Source organism: Dromaius novaehollandiae, chromosome 3 (genome assembly GCF_036370855.1).
Source record: "Dromaius novaehollandiae isolate bDroNov1 chromosome 3, bDroNov1.hap1, whole genome shotgun sequence".
Taxonomy (NCBI): Eukaryota; Metazoa; Chordata; class Aves; order Casuariiformes; family Dromaiidae; genus Dromaius; species Dromaius novaehollandiae.
The window spans coordinates 68,916,151-68,931,669 of NC_088100.1; the positions used below are offsets into that span (position 1 = coordinate 68,916,151).

Here is a 15,519-nt window from a genome sequence, read left to right on the forward strand (position 1 = left end):
TAATATTATTATTTCTGGGTGTAGAAGCACCCAAAAATTGCAGTCAGAGTCACGATCTCAGAGAGCTTGGTGCTGTGAAAACATATTGCAACTAACGAAACTTGCAGTCTTAACTTCCCTTTGTTTTCCATTGACAGCTTTAAATATTAACCTCTCTGTACATCTCTGATCCCGCTTTCCTCTTTTCCCAAAGTCTGTTTTCTGAGATGGGCTGGTACATGCTACCTCTTAAAGCAGGTACAAAAGAGCTTTATTTGTTCTGCCTGTCATTTCAAGCTGGAAGAATTCAGTATCTATGTCGCTGCCTTTGCCATATGCAGTTGGGGTTTCTCCCTCCCCTCTGTAATTCTTCTGGGGATACTGCATAATAAAAGTCTCAACTTAATCAAGAAAAATTCAACATGTGGCACCACAAGAGAGAGCATTGGGATATAAAAGCAGAAAGCAAACAAACAAGCAGACCCTTGCGATGTCAGCCTGGTAACACATTTGCTGCTGTGCTCCCCGGCTTTCTGGTGTGTGTACTGTCTCTCCCGTACATCGTTCTGCGCTGTTTCCTTTGGCTGCTCAGCCCGAGAGGGTTGGCTGCTGCCAGGGGTGCTGCTGGGACACCAGCAGGTGCCTGAATAATTGGAATCAAAATTCTTTCAGAACGTAGTAGTTCATGGAAAAGAAAACCCTTTTCTTAGATTAAAAAAGTAAAAAAAAAAAAAAAAAAAAAAAAAAATTTCCAGAGCCATTAGCAATGTCAAATGTTCCTCTCCCTTACTTAGAGATAAAATTAAGACACATAAAGGTACAATTGGTCCAGACTGGAGCAGGCTCAGCAAAATGTATGGTGTCAAGAGCTGTGTCCTATGAGCCTGTGGTAAATGAAGACTATTTGCAGAGTAGGGACCAGTATCGGATTCCTGGGTTGGCATCCCAAAATGCAGCTGTGATTTGTCACCAGTGGCAGCATTGCCCTGTGGAAAGCCAGTTCAGTACCTGCAGACATCGCTGCCTCCATTCCACACATAGTCTTGGTATTTTTTTAAACCCCCATTTCCCCCATCCTTTTCAGCAGAAAAGACTGACTGCCACAGCATAAATTGGCTGCTTAGGCACAGATGGATGTGGGTGCCTTTTGCTGCTTGGGCACCTAGTAGCACAGAGCAGTCCACAAGGACGTCAGTGCTGCCTGCCAGCTTAGCAACGGAGGGATGGCTGCCCCTGTTAGCAGGGAGCACCCACAGCAGAGGCAGCATCTCGGCGCCTTCTCCCTTCAATCTGAGCTGCTCCACTCTGGCTTCGATTCTGCATTAACTGCTGGGCTCCTTCAGCTGCTGCATGCACTGGGTAAAGCAGAGAGGGGGGGGGCTGTATCTTGGGAGGCATCCTGGAGCTGGTGTGCAAGTGAGCTTTTGTGTCAGCATTGCACTTAGCTCACACAGAAGTGAAGACTACACCCAGATGTGTGTCCACAAGGGCGTGAGCCAGGGCTCCCTGGGTACTGCTCCAAGTTTTAAGAGAGCGGTGAATCACCGTCTTTCACGGACGCATTGGTGATCCTGCTGGTCTCTGCACTTCAACCTTCAGGAACAAAATTGTTTTCCTTTTAGTGTGATTTCTCCTTCAAGGCAATCCTAGAGTCCCGCACAATGTGTAAAATTCCAGGAATCACAATGAATAAAAAGCAAGGTGACAGGATAAGCAACAGTTAAAAACAAAAAAAATCTCCATGGAGGGATGGCAAGAGGGTCAGGTCCTCACATTTGCATTGGGAAGGGAAGAAAAGGGCTTATTGGCTGAGCGTGTAAGAGCCCCATAGCTTCTCAGATCATTTTGGCATTCAGCATGTTTATGAATAATGAAATAAACTGGTGTGACATGAGGGAATAAGCTGTAAAGTGTCACAAAGCACCAGAAACAAAATCCATCCAAAATGCTTCTTTTCTTCTTGACGAAAACCTAAAACAACGTTTCTGATTACCTGACAGTCCATTTAATCCCCAGGAAACATTCCTTTGTTACAGTTTCAAGGAGAATTACTTGAAATAATCCTTTGTACAATGTGCTTGGTTCTATTTTAGTTTTAAATCATGTCCCTTTTCTTTTTTGATTTTTTTTTTTAAAGAGGAAAAGAAAAAAGACATCTAATCAATGCCTATGGAAGAGCTGAGGGCAAATCTGAGGCTTTCCAGCACTGGGGTTGCCTTTTGTCAGAAGACCCTTGCTAAAGAGACCAAGACTTCATGGGCTGAACAAGAAATGAAAAAACCCTCTAACCCAAATTGTTCAAATTAAGCAGTTCAGACCTGGCCGCTGCTGTGTCCCTGGGATGAGGAATGCTCCTTGGCTGGCCCTGTGTCACACACAGGTGCATTGAGCAGGGCTTTGTGCTGCCAGTGACCCAGATTCAGAAGGAGACCTGGGGTCTCCAGAATACACATCTTTAAGGCCTTTGAGTGACACATGGTCAAGGAGGAGAACTGGGCTTGTCTGTGGATGCCGCCATCTGCCTGCCCTCCAGCAAAGGTCATGTTCCAGGAAAGAGCTACCTCGCTGCTTGGAAAAAAGTAGCGGAGTGATAAAGAGTGTAAAAATAAAAGATGAAAGCCTCACAAATAGCACATTTTTAATTCTTTGCATTCTGGTGATTAACATTATACCTAGCGGTGCTAGCTTGGGAATGTATTGAGTTAATAATTTTAAGAACAGGAAAATGATGAAATATGGAAGATACTGGAGTCTGTGGATTGGGGTTTGGATGATCTTATCTGCTCTCCTTTTTCCCATGGACTTTTGAGCTTAAATTTCTCTTCTGTAATGTAAAGATAACTCTTATTCACCTTGCAGATATCTGTCAAAAATTACTGTACCTTATTACCTTATTCCCAGACATCTCAGGCCATTTGGCATGCACAGACTGAAGGGTGCTTCCAGGTGGGGTGTTTTGGCAAATGCCAAGGGGCATATTGGGGGGGGGGGGGAGGGGAGGGATGTCTGACCCTTCTTCCAGGGTGGGTTCAGAAGGTGTTGGCAGGCAGCTATTTTTTTCACCTATGGGATCTCTTCCCTGGGGTGATTATGCTCTTGGACATGAGGAGAAACCATGCTTTACTGTCCTTGGTGAAGGACTGTCTTTCCTCATCTTCCATGACTGTGTTCTTTGCTGACCTGTGGCACTCGCTACCACAAGGTAGTGTGGAAACCAGTTGTTTCCTAGTATACCAGAAAAGGCCAGGCCTGTTTCCTGCATGAGAGTTTTCAGGAATACATTGAATAGAACCAAAAATCCTCCCCCACCTTTGTACCCCAAGGAATGGGATCAGCACCACTGGAGCTGGATGATCTTAGCCCTAAGTGAGTCTGCAGTGATCTCCTCTGGGGTTCCCCGTACCTGTGTCTGCAGCATCAGATCCCACACACATCTGAGAGAAGATATTGGAGTGGATGTGAGAGTCTGGTGAAGACAGCTGAAAAAAATTCACTTGCTCTCTGGTTCAGCACAAATTGCATTGGAGGGAAGAATTAATAACTACCGGCTAGGCTATGGCTTACTCTGTTTTTTTCATTCTCTATTTTTGTTCACCTTTGCTTTCAGAAAATTCATTGCTTTTTTTCTATAAATAGCTCCACAGGTAAAAGCAATGGGGCAGCCTTAAAAATATATTATGAAGACGTCAGCAATGACTCTATTGCTAAAGTTGTGTTGAGATTTGAACTTAAAGCAGGACTAATGTTCCTTCTTTCACACTCCAGCGATTAGGTATAGTGGCCAGACTTGGCATAGCAAGTCTTAAGTGAACAATTGCATTTTCTTGTATTACTTAGGGAAACCTTGAACCTGTAGCCTTTTTTTTTTGAGTTCTGTACCCATGCGTGTCAGATAGCATTCACTCACTTTTGGATGTATGAAACAGCCTTTACAAGAGATTCCTCTTCCCCAGCATTATGATTTTGAGCTACAGAATGATTAGCTGGAGGAACTGCTCAGATGTGGCAGCTGCTTCCCTCCCCCAGTGCTGCGGGGCTGTCTTCCTCCTTCTCCAGCTGCCTTCCTCCTTCTCCAGGGAGAGGGAGAGGGAGAGGGAGAGGGAGAGGGAGAGGGAGAGGGAGAGGGAGAGGAGAGGGGAGGAGAGGAGAGGAGAAGACGGTGGCAGAGGAGCTGGTGTCAGGAAGGGGACATGGGGCCTCTGGGTTTCCAGGGATGGAGCACAGGCCTTGGGACAGCTCTCTGGAGCAGTGTGTGTGAAGAAAAGCTTTGGCAGGAGGAGAAGGAGGGAGGAGGAGAAAGAAGGAAGGTTTGTGGGAGGTTGGTGCCTTCCCTCCTGGTGCAGGGAGGCTGAAGGGGCATGGGAAAATGACGATTTGGGTGATACGGGACTTAGCAAATATACAGAATGATCAAGTGTGCTGCAAACTTTCTGAAATGCTTACTTTAAAAAGAAAGGCTCCCGGGAGGGGGAACAGCAGTAAATACGATTTTGTTCTTTAAACAAATATCTCTAGAAATAATATCCTATTTGGTTCAAACAGAGTAGGAAAAGAACAACTGAAAAGGCAGTTAATGTGGAATGCACTAAATGCTCATGTAAGGTAGCCAGCACATTATCCTTGTATCTTTAACCAGGGAGGACTTCACTTGCAGAAATGGCTCTTGACAAAGTTAAGTGGCCCTATATATTGTTTGGGAAATTGCCCTTATTTTGTGAGCCTCTTGTTCCAGTAATGGAACCCATGAGCAGAGGATAATTGCAGCAGTCTCATCTGTCAAATAATATTAGAAGTCAACAGCTATAATCTCAGCCACTTGCTTTACACCGCTTTTCTCTGTATTTTCTGTTCAAATTGTCAGTTGTTACATGTAAGTGTCCCCATTCCCTGTGGTTGATAAAAGTAAAAAGGTTTAAGTAAATCAGGAGGAGTGCAGAGAGAGGGCTTGGGCAATGGCTCTCAGTGCTAGCGCAGTAAATCATATGACAACAGCACACTGGATATGGAAAATTACAGTCTGAGCGTAGTGTTACTCGTTACTATTATTGGCAGAGCAGTGAGGCACTGAATGGTTTGGATTTGCAGGGATTCAGGGGAGCTACTGATTGGTTTTAGCTCATGTGGGTTTGTGCTTTATGAGCTTGGTTTTTAGTTTTAGGAGATGAATGGGTCCCTGAAAAATCAAAACAAAACTCAGCTGAAATCATCGTCTCATCTAGGGGGTCAAATCAAAACCATTAGAAAATGAATTTGTGGGATTCTGCATGGTCAGTCAGCTGTGACACTGCAACTCCAGGCACAGTTTCCTCAAAGCTCCCCTCACCTCATCATTCTTATTCTCCTTTTTATCCATCGATGTTGGAGGAGGAGGGGGAAGGGAGAGAAATCCCCTTTGAGTGTGCTTTCAAGGCTGTCTGCCTGGTTTTAAGATGCAGGGAGTAGAGCTGGAGTTGTGAACATTAATATAGCGCCTGTGTACTGTGCTGGACTGGCAGCCCCGGGTACAGACCTCTCTGTCCACAGGGCAGATACAGTTATGGCAATATATACTCCCTCCACCAGCACCTCTTGGCAAGGCACTACCTCTGTCCCGTGTCGTAGGAAGGAACGTGATTCTGTCTCTGCGTCTGTGCCTGCGTCTCCGCTGCTCACAAAAGGGGACAACGACCGTTTTTCTGTTGTCTTTTGTGAGCTTTTTTATAGGAACTGTTAGGAACTGGATTGAGACTGCCAGTGTATTTTTTATGACTACTGAATAATCATCAATTGGTGGAATTCGGCTTATGAACAGCCAAAGCTAAATTCATACTATTGGCTAGAAGCAAAGGCCTCTGTTTGTCATTTCCGGCCCTCTGCACGATAGACAGAGTGATTGCTCCCATAAGTAGTCTGAACTGTATTTGGCAGGCCTCTCCTGAGCTCCTAAGGAAACTCCTCCTGTTCTTACTTAGTGGCATAGATTACACACTCTGCTACTGAAATACCATGAGAAATATTTTCAAAGGGAGGTTGGAGGGCTAGTGTGATATAGATGTTAAATTCTAGTTCTCCGTATAGAAATTTATTCCAGACTCCAACTGCCTTGTGTGAGTTTAGTTTACTTGATTTCGGACTATCACCTTTCAAAGTGGACTAAGCCATTGTACTCTAAATTCACACCCTACCTTATTTCACAATAGCTTCCCTGTGTTGACAAGCTCTTAGCGGCCAGAGCTTTCTCTTATGTTGCTTTCTTATTGATTGCATCCTGGGGCTATCAGAAAACCTTGATGTAAAGTCATATGATAAGTCTCGTGTAAAGCTCTGGATACAAACCTGAGGTATATTGTTGTCTGTGTTGTGTGACTGAGTCATTGTTGCTCAGGTGCTCTGATAGTGTCAACTGTCTCGTTCTGCTGAATTTTATCCCTTGGAGCTAGTGATAGGGTGAGCCCATCAAATGCCTCAGATCTTCCTCTAGTATTTATTTCAGTATATTTGTAGCAAGATTTTGGCTTTCTTTGGTACTATATTTGTATGTACATGGTAAGACAGATCATGATTAATGGGCTCCGCAGTCTCCTTTTTAATGTCAGAATAATAAAATATCTGGCTTGTCAAGTTGTTTGCCCTGATTGTTTAGCTAAATGCATTTAGCACCAGAGCTAGAGCTAACGTATACGTATATGAATACCATTCTGGCAATTATTGTCAGAAGTGACAGCTGATCGCAGGTATTGGAATGATGCAACTTGTTCAAACTTAATGTTATCTATTATGAACCCTACTTCATGATGATAATAGCTGGAAAGCATTGATTTTGTTTTCTGTTACTTATCTCAAGCCCATACATTTTGCTTGCATTATTGATTTTTCTGATCATTTCATGCATCATCTCTTCAGAAGATGTGTAAATCAATGTTGACTGTGCAATGTATGTTGTTTATTAAGCTGCCACATAGGTTTACACCTTGAAGAGAATCATCAAACGCGGTCCACATCACATGTCTTGAATAATTGTTGAGCAGGCCCAGCAAGAGAGGGCAGCCTTGGAGCATGCTGGCACCGGTGTGGAAGAGTTCAGTTAATTATTTATCTGGGCCACAGTATTTGCATGCCTATATGATTTTTTTATGAAGATAATTAGCTTTTCAAGATGTTGAATTGGTTCAGCGCTGCAATGACTGCAGCCTGACACACTGGGCGAACTGCTCAGAGAGAGAGACGCTTGAGTCACATACAGGAAAACAGGTGGTAGGGAATGCAAATGGATGAGACTGCATTTGAACACTTTCAACAGGTGGCCCTTAAGACTGCAAAACCTATTGTGTTTGCAGTCAGCAATTTGAACACGTAATACAGGAAGGGGCTCAGATTGCACCTATATCTCAGGCAACGGATTTAGACATTTAGGCTGAAATAAAACTCTACCCACGTAAAACCCAAAAGTGTGGAATGAAGAGGGGCTGGGGAAATTAAAACCCATCCCTTGAGATGGTCCCAGCCTGCACAGCTGCTGCACAGTCTATTCACTCAGAGCTGCTCATTCAGACTATGGCTGGAAAAAAGCAGTCATCGCCCCTCTGCACCAGCTGGGGCCACTGTGAAGTCCTAAAAACAGGCTGTATGTGTTATGAATCGGTGCTGGGAATTCAGCTCCGCAGCTGCACTGGAAAACCAAGTCAAATGTCAGGAGGCAAACCCAGGGCCAGGAACCAGCCAGGACCAAGGCTGCAAGAAACCAGTGCTACTGAGTGGTGTCAGATGATGATTTCTTATAATCCCCAGAGCAGAGCAAGGCTGGCTAGTGAGAACTAGGACCTTCACTGGGTTTATTGGGGTTGGAGACCTTTCATTGCTTCTGTTGGGGCTAGAGGCTGGTAAGAATATAATCCTTACGTTCTCCTTGCCTACCACCAGTGTAACTCTTTATGCCAGCCTTTAAGCAGGAATACAGATGCCAACAAACAGCTTGTTGCTCCAACCAGCTTCCAAATGGGGCTGTGCTGATGTGGAAGTTCTCATGGAGAGCCTCCTCCAAGAGGCAAACTCATCCTGAAGACTTTGATCTGCTCGCTGTTTTCTACTATTCCCATTGCTGAGTGTTTGGTAGTGAACGTACAAGATTTAGAAATGTTTGTATTCTTTTCCTGAAGGTCTCCTTGCATTGAAACATTGCAGTGTCATCCACAGCAATGAACTGCACACTGTGACAAAAATAATAATAACACAAGACTGATAGCATTGTAAACCAGCAGTTACTGTATAAAAGATGTACCCATGTCTGATCTTTTCATACATATGGTGATTTATTCAGAGAACAAATATTTTAGCATTTGGAAAGAGCCCCAGCTTTGAATAATGTCTCAGATCCAACTAAAGAGAAAAGAATGTCAGACAGGCCATATAAATCCCATTGAACTAATGTTCATAATCTATATTGGAAAAATCTGAGAAGAGAAGCTTTTTATAAAGAGGCCGAGGGTTAGTTATTGAGCTCATTTGGAGAAATGAAATTTTCACAGGTTTAGATATGACAAAATATAATTGATATCCATGAAGATTAAATGAGATTTGGAGCCAAGTATTGTTCATATTTAAAAGTTAAATAATAATTTGGCCTCCACATCATTAAAAATAGTCTTTATCTCCTTCTGACTTTATTGTTGGTTACATAGGTCATTCTTTATTCAACAAAAGTGGGAAGAAAGAGACTTATTGGTACCTGGGGAAATAGACCAGAAGGAGATGGGCAGATGAATGAGAAAGATTGCGCAGTTTTGGATCTGTTTGTGAACATAATTTCTCCCTGCAATCCTTGTGGAAGTGATTATAGGCCAAGAACTCAATCACAGATACCATGGTCCATCTGAGCTGCACAGCTCCTTCTACTTCGTTGCATTCAGTGCTTCATTTGTGCTTTTGGAAATACATTTATATTCCTTGTGTACTCCATTTTGAACATCGTTGTTCCTCATTTTTCTCTTTGAATGAACTCTTTGGAAATCTACTTAATGTACAATGATTACCCCCCACCCCCCACCCCCATCCTCCCCCCAGCAAATGCCTTGTGGAATAGTTCTGCTCTTGTCAACTGATCAGGGCTTCAATGCAGTATTGCAGTATCTACTTCTAGCACACAATTTTATGCCCTTCACACTTCCTCATCTAGAGATGGAGCTTTATTTAGCCACAGGAGGGCTTAGAGAAAAGTCTTTGATGGATAGTTTTCCTCAGTGATTGTCCATTCTTTCTCATGCCATATAGATTTAGGGGTATGATGGACTGAGGTCAGATGCTGGAATTGCTGCTTACGAAAACATCTTGTTCAAAATACTTGCTGGACTGGGTATTATTTAAACTACTATGTGAACCAGTGTGCACAAAGTAATTGGACAGTTCTTGGGAGGCACTGAACACCCACCCCCCTGGTTTCACCTAACCTTTTCTTCCCTGCAGAAACTTTTCAGGGGATCAGTGGGAAGGGATGAGCATTCAGATCCTTTCATTGCAATTTCTGTCCATAAGCTGCTGTGTATCCTTGTGAAGGACAAAGGAAATATTATATAAAAAGGATCCTTAGCTTATATTCTTAAGGGGAAAAAGGATCATAGAAATGGCTAGTTGTCAACTAAATGAGAGACTTCCTCATTCATCGTAACTGTGATCGTGAAATTCTGACCAGGAGTCACTGAGAGTTGCCACTGAAATCAGTGCAACCCAGATTTTACCTCTAATGTAATCCTCATTCCCCAGGCTCATAGGTTGTGTATCATATCTGCCAGGTCTGTCTGGATGTCTCAGACATCCTAGGTGCCAAGCCCAATATAAACCTTCAGTGAGGGTCTGTATCTCTTTTTAGTCCTGCAAAGTAAAAATTCCTAAACAAAAGATATTATCAGTTATAGCTGATGACTACAGACAAAGTTTTCCTCTTACCCTACATAGGACATGAGTGAGTCAAAGTAGATATTTTTCTATAAGTTCATATATTCACATTCTCTAAGTTAAATAGATATATTTACAAAAACGGCATCCTAGTTATGAAATTCCATCTCCCAAAAAGTAGAAGACCTCAAACTTTCTCCCACCTTCCCTATTTCTTTCAGATTTCTCTAATCTTCTTTCAGATGCAATCCCAAATGGGAAGGAGGGCACCCAGTTTACTAGTGCTCATTTCTGATATTTTTGCCAAACGAACACAACTTAAAGCAATGGAGTTTTGGAGTCTTCACTGGTCCTGCTGTGAATATTTCAATATTCCTACCACCCAATGTACTGTAGACAGCAGGATAAGACTTCTGTTTTTAAGGGTATTTTCTAGAGTAGACACACATACAGACAGGCATAATGGGGGAAATTTAGGTTGAGATTAATACTGAGGTCACTACGGTTGTTACAGCCTAGGTGGCCTAATTGCGATGCTCCGGGTGTCTGAGACATCTTCGCAGAGCAGCAGCTGCAGGACTGTGGGAGATACCTGCCCCCTCTGGACTTGCAGCTAGAGCCCAGGCAGTATGTGCAGGGCAGCTCAAACGGCACCAAAGGCCTATGCTTAAGTAACCAAATCGAGCCCTTAGCAGGCTTGTAGAAACCTTTATATAAACACTGGAAGGTAGATGTCTTAATCTCAAACTGAATCTCACTCTTAGATGAAAAGGCAAGCAAACAAAGACATGCAACTCTCCATGGCTGCAGACACTGTATTCCTTGCCCCACTCACACTCACACTCAGTCCCTGACTTATTTCCTGTTATTTCCATTCCTCTACTGTTTTCCAAGCCCTTAGTGAGCACAGTCCTCAGGTGGTGTAAACTGGATTAGCTCCAATATTTTAAGCCATCATTTAATTTGCAAATGAATATTTAATTGGCTTCTAAATGCTCAGAGGGATATGGGAAGCTTCATATGGAGTGTACCTAGGGCTGAGTCTATGAGGAACAGTCTAGAATGGCATACTGGAACCTGCTGTTAGCTGAGCTATGAGGTTATTTGCCCCTTTTATTTATATATGTATGTCTATTTGTCCTTTAGAACCTGGCTATTGCAATTGCTCTGTCTAAAATTTGCTCTAGCCTTTGCTTGCCGGGGCTGCGCAGTGCTTTGGGATGGAGGGCACCATGCTTGCTCGCAGGGTGAGAGGCCTGCTCAGTGCTGCTCAGCTTGACTTTGTGTCTTTTGGGCTGCATGACACAAGGTTGAGAGAAAGGAAACAGTCACATGTTAACAGTGCTGCTGCCATGGAGAAAAAGTTCAGCTGTATTTATACCTTTGCAATGTTTGATAAAGGAAGTAGAAGAAACTTGCATTTTACTAACCTGGATGAAGTCTACTCTGAAAACTACAAAAGGGTTGTGCTACCCACTCAGAAATTGGGTAACTGTGAATCACAGTGCTTCTGTTCTCAGGTGGGAGCAAATATTCTGATCCAGGCAGCAAAGCCATATTATACAGAGACTGTTGCAAAGTGACACAGATTTAACATCCCTTACTATTAGGATGTATGCTCACTGCTTATCAGAAAACAGCAGGTATTTGATACATGACAGGTCAGAAAATGTAAGACAATCCACAAGGAAAATATTTTCCCTTGATTATGTCTTTTCTGATTGCTTAGTCTGGAAGATTATTTTCTGTTTATCTATATCCAGTTACAGATTTGAGGAAAGATTTCTGTATTTTCCTATACATTTCTTTCTGTCATGTGATCTATGCTGACATTGCATAGTGCTGCTCTGGCATATTCATTTGTTGAATGACTGGTCATAAACAGATAATACTTTTATACTTACCAGCAGCAAAACATTTTGACCTTCTGCACATCTTTAGTTGCTTATATGCACGTGTGGGATGCAAAGGGCATTGGGCAAGCACACAAATCAGAGCAATATTAAGTAGAAGACTTCCTGGACTCTTTCTGCCTTTTTTCTTGGTAGGAGAAGGAGACAGAACAAGCCCAAAATAAATGGGACTGAGAAAGGAAGGGGAATAAACCAGGTAAAGAAAGCAACATAAGAAAGAAGGAATTTTGTTTCCTAACATTTACTTTCCGACCTGTGCTAAACCTATTCTGACTTCCTTTCAAATCATCTTTTGATCTGCAGCTAGATCTTTTTTGGAGGAAGATACTGACATTTGTATTTGGTGATCATATGCATTTAAAGTGGAAGTAGACAGGACACTCAAGTCATTATTTTACCAGGCAGCTTCTGTGGGTGGGGGTGGGGGGAATTATGTTCCAGTCTACTTGCCATCTGTCAAACACAGCTTTCTGCAATGCAGTTCCACACAGGGATGTTTATTCCATGGGGTGCACTACATACGAAATCTTCTGATGCACGCATGCCTTCCTATTCGATTCTTTTTAACATATTTAGTTCCTGCTCCCATAAACATTTCAATGTGTGCATGTCTACTCATATAAATTGCATTACTACAGGCAAGAGTGTTTTTTTTTGATTCACAAATATATGTTAAATTAATAGATAAATAAATGTTTGTTTACAGGATCAGGGTCTCTCAGACTGTTACTTTTATCCAAAAATTGAAATCTAGAGAGGTCATCTTAGATAAATGACCAGTGGAATTTTCTGTTCAAATATTTAGATTTCTATATTTTAATGATTATTTTTTATTCCAAGATACCTCTTCAAAGTTATTACCACTTAAGAATGTCATGATAGCGATCCAGTTCCAAGACATTTAAACTATTTCTCTGCTAATAGCTGCAAGATGTATCTCATTTTCTGTTGCTGGGGGAGCTCTTTTGTGGACCGTTATTTGCTCATCGCCACAGTTGCCTAGCTGGTGCCTGTCCTTGGGGTGGGTGTTGCACATGTCATGTCCTAGGACACAGAGTTGCCTGTACCTAGCCCTGGACATGGGCACTGCATGCATTTCTACAGCGCAAATGGCCAGGTGTGCTCATGTGAGCTGCAGGGGGAAATGGAAGTGGTTGCACCCTGGGAAGGCCTTTGCAACTGGGAGCTAGGTGAAGGACTTTGCTGAGTTGGAGGGCTTGCAGCTGCTATTTCCTTCTGCGTTATGGATACAGGCAGGGATGATGTCAAGGCAAAATGTGCCATCTGGAAAAATATGCCTGGTTTGCTACCCTTGTGACTTCTTCAGTCATGTGCTTCTCTTTACACAGGCTATATATAACCATATTTTGAATGACCATTACTGAGCATGCACTAGGCTTGTATAGCAACACTTGGAAGACTTACAGTTCCAATGAGGCACTTTGCCCACTGCTTTGGTGGCTGTTTTTCTTTGCCATGTGCCCAGATCATAAGCCTTCTACAGGTAATAGCTGGCATGGGTGCTGTGATAAATGTGTAAAACCTGGGGAATCCAGGGTCCAAAATCTCTTGTCTATATAATAAAGCTCATATTATACTCCAGGATTTGCTGTATGACACTGAGTAGCCATGTTTACTTGTGCACCTTATAGGAAGAGGCCACTGGTATATAGAAAGGTCAATCAAAATATGCCTATAGAACTGTCAGAATAATATTGATTTTTTTTGAAGTTCCAAAGGAGAATTTTCATTTTTGAATGAAAGCTGGGAAAATGCATCTTTTTATCAGTCATCCTGATACCTCTTTTTCCTGAAACCATCCTGAGAAAGGCACACTTGCCATCTACCATGTAGCCCTTCCCTGTGTCTTCCAATGCATCTAACAAGCTAGATAACCAACCACACCCTCTCCTGAAGCTTCTCCTGAAGTTATCATCAATAATATGCCTAACAATGAAGACACAAATTATCATTGCTGGGTTTATTTAGTTAAATAGCTCACATTTCCATTATTATTATTTTCTGTGTATTTGAACAGACATCACAACACCGGCTATGCTACATTCACAGTTTAAAATCATGAGAGATTTTTCTCCACAATGATGCCCCAGATTTGGATTCACATAGCAGATTATACTCTTTTCACCTATCACGTGATTGCAGGTTGTTGTTCTTAACTTGAGAGCATACATCCCTAAAAGCAAAACTGTTTCCCAAAGATGCAGAAAAGCAAGAGTTTCTGATCATCCACACATTTCCTAGCAAATTATTCTCACCAGCAGGAAGAGTTGTCCTGAGAATGTACCCCTTATAAGGAGCTATTGGGCAGTCAAATGACCTTTCTTTTCTGTAATCCATAAATTACCTTTTAATGCCATTTGCAATAACCATTAAAGGAGAGAAACAGCTATTGTAGAGATGCATAGGAAGGAAGGTTAGCTGGGAAGATGAGCCATCAGTAGACACTGGTCACAGTGCGTTCTAAATCCTTTTTGTGTCAGTGGGAAATGAAATTTTTCTGCATAGAAATAAAAGGAAAGGTAAGCTATGATTAAAAAATTAAAGATCTATTTAATTAGCTTTGCTCATATTTAGTGAACATTGGAAATACAAAGGTGGTGAGAGCAGGGAAGATGAAAACTGCTAATTCTTCAAATGCAAGTGAGGAGCTGTAATAAAACCCAACTTTGTGGTAAGCATTTCAAGGGCCCTTTAATTAGCTTTTCTGGAAAGTTCACTGATGATATGCTGGAATAATGATCCCATATGTTCGAAAATGTCTAGTCATTAGCCAGCATGGTGGCTGAACATACTAATGCATTTGCCTTTTAGACATTTCAGCAGCGGCTGGTGCTGCTGCTGCTGTTGCTGGTGAGGTCAGCCCTTTGTTCTGCTAAATCACATGGAGGCTTTCAGGACTGAATCATTTTCTTAGTCACTCTGTAAACATCAGTTCTGGGTAAGGAGAGGAGCAGGAATGCCTTTGGAGCGGGAAGGGCAGAGGCTATGAGGGCAGAGGAGAGAGCATGGTTTGGGTTTGTCTTTTGTTTTTTGTTTTCTATACTGGCCCTTATCCACCAGAACGTGCAAGGATCTGGAGCAAACAGACCAAGTGTGAGACTGGCAGCCAACTGCCAATAAATTATTGATAGCATTAAAAACATTTTCATTAACACTCAGTCACTAAAATGCCTTAGATTTTTCAAACGGCTGCCCAAGTATATTCTGAAATAAATATCCTCACCCTATCTTTTTGTAACTGTGATAAGTGAGTATCCTAACAGAGGGAAATCAGGATGGGACACAAAAACAGTGACTTGCTGAGGACGGGAAATTTCTTAGCTGACATCTCAGCTGGTACTGACTTTCATTCATTAACTTTGGGTTAAACTTGAACAGTCTTCTTCTCAGGAGGTTTTGGTTCAACTTCTTGTTGACTTCACTAGGATTATACTAAGCCCAGGTTGAAAACAAGAGGTAGTGATAGAACTAAGCTAGAAGAAACTAACAAGAGAGACACATTTGTGCCTCAAGAGAGGGAGGTTTGGAGGCAGAGAAACATAGGAAGGCTGTTGCAGATGGTGTGGTTCGGAAAAAGACCTTGTGTCAGTAGTGATAAGATTGAAAATACAGGGAAGAGATATGTTTTGGACCAATAATACACGTGGAGGGAGTAAAAGAACAAATAATTCCTGCAGTTTTCAGAACATTTGAGAGTTCTTTAGCAAACCTGATTTTCAGGAGGCAAGAAAAAAAGTGA

The 15,519-nt window shown here is 42.3% G+C and overlaps 1 long non-coding RNA gene across 2 annotated transcripts in view; it reads left to right on the forward strand.

Annotated features, from left to right (window-relative positions):
- LOC112996633 (uncharacterized) overlaps positions 1–15,519 on the forward strand; it is a 120,659-nt gene that overhangs the window by 80,433 nt on the left and 24,707 nt on the right. Inside the window, exon 7 of one of the 2 annotated variants that reach the window (XR_010388401.1) lies at positions 2,117–2,696. The exons of the other annotated variant lie outside the window; for it this stretch is intronic. This is a non-coding gene — a long non-coding RNA (uncharacterized LOC112996633). Of the gene's footprint in view, positions 1–2,116; positions 2,697–15,519 lie in introns of those variants that run through there. 2 annotated transcript variants of the gene reach the window in all.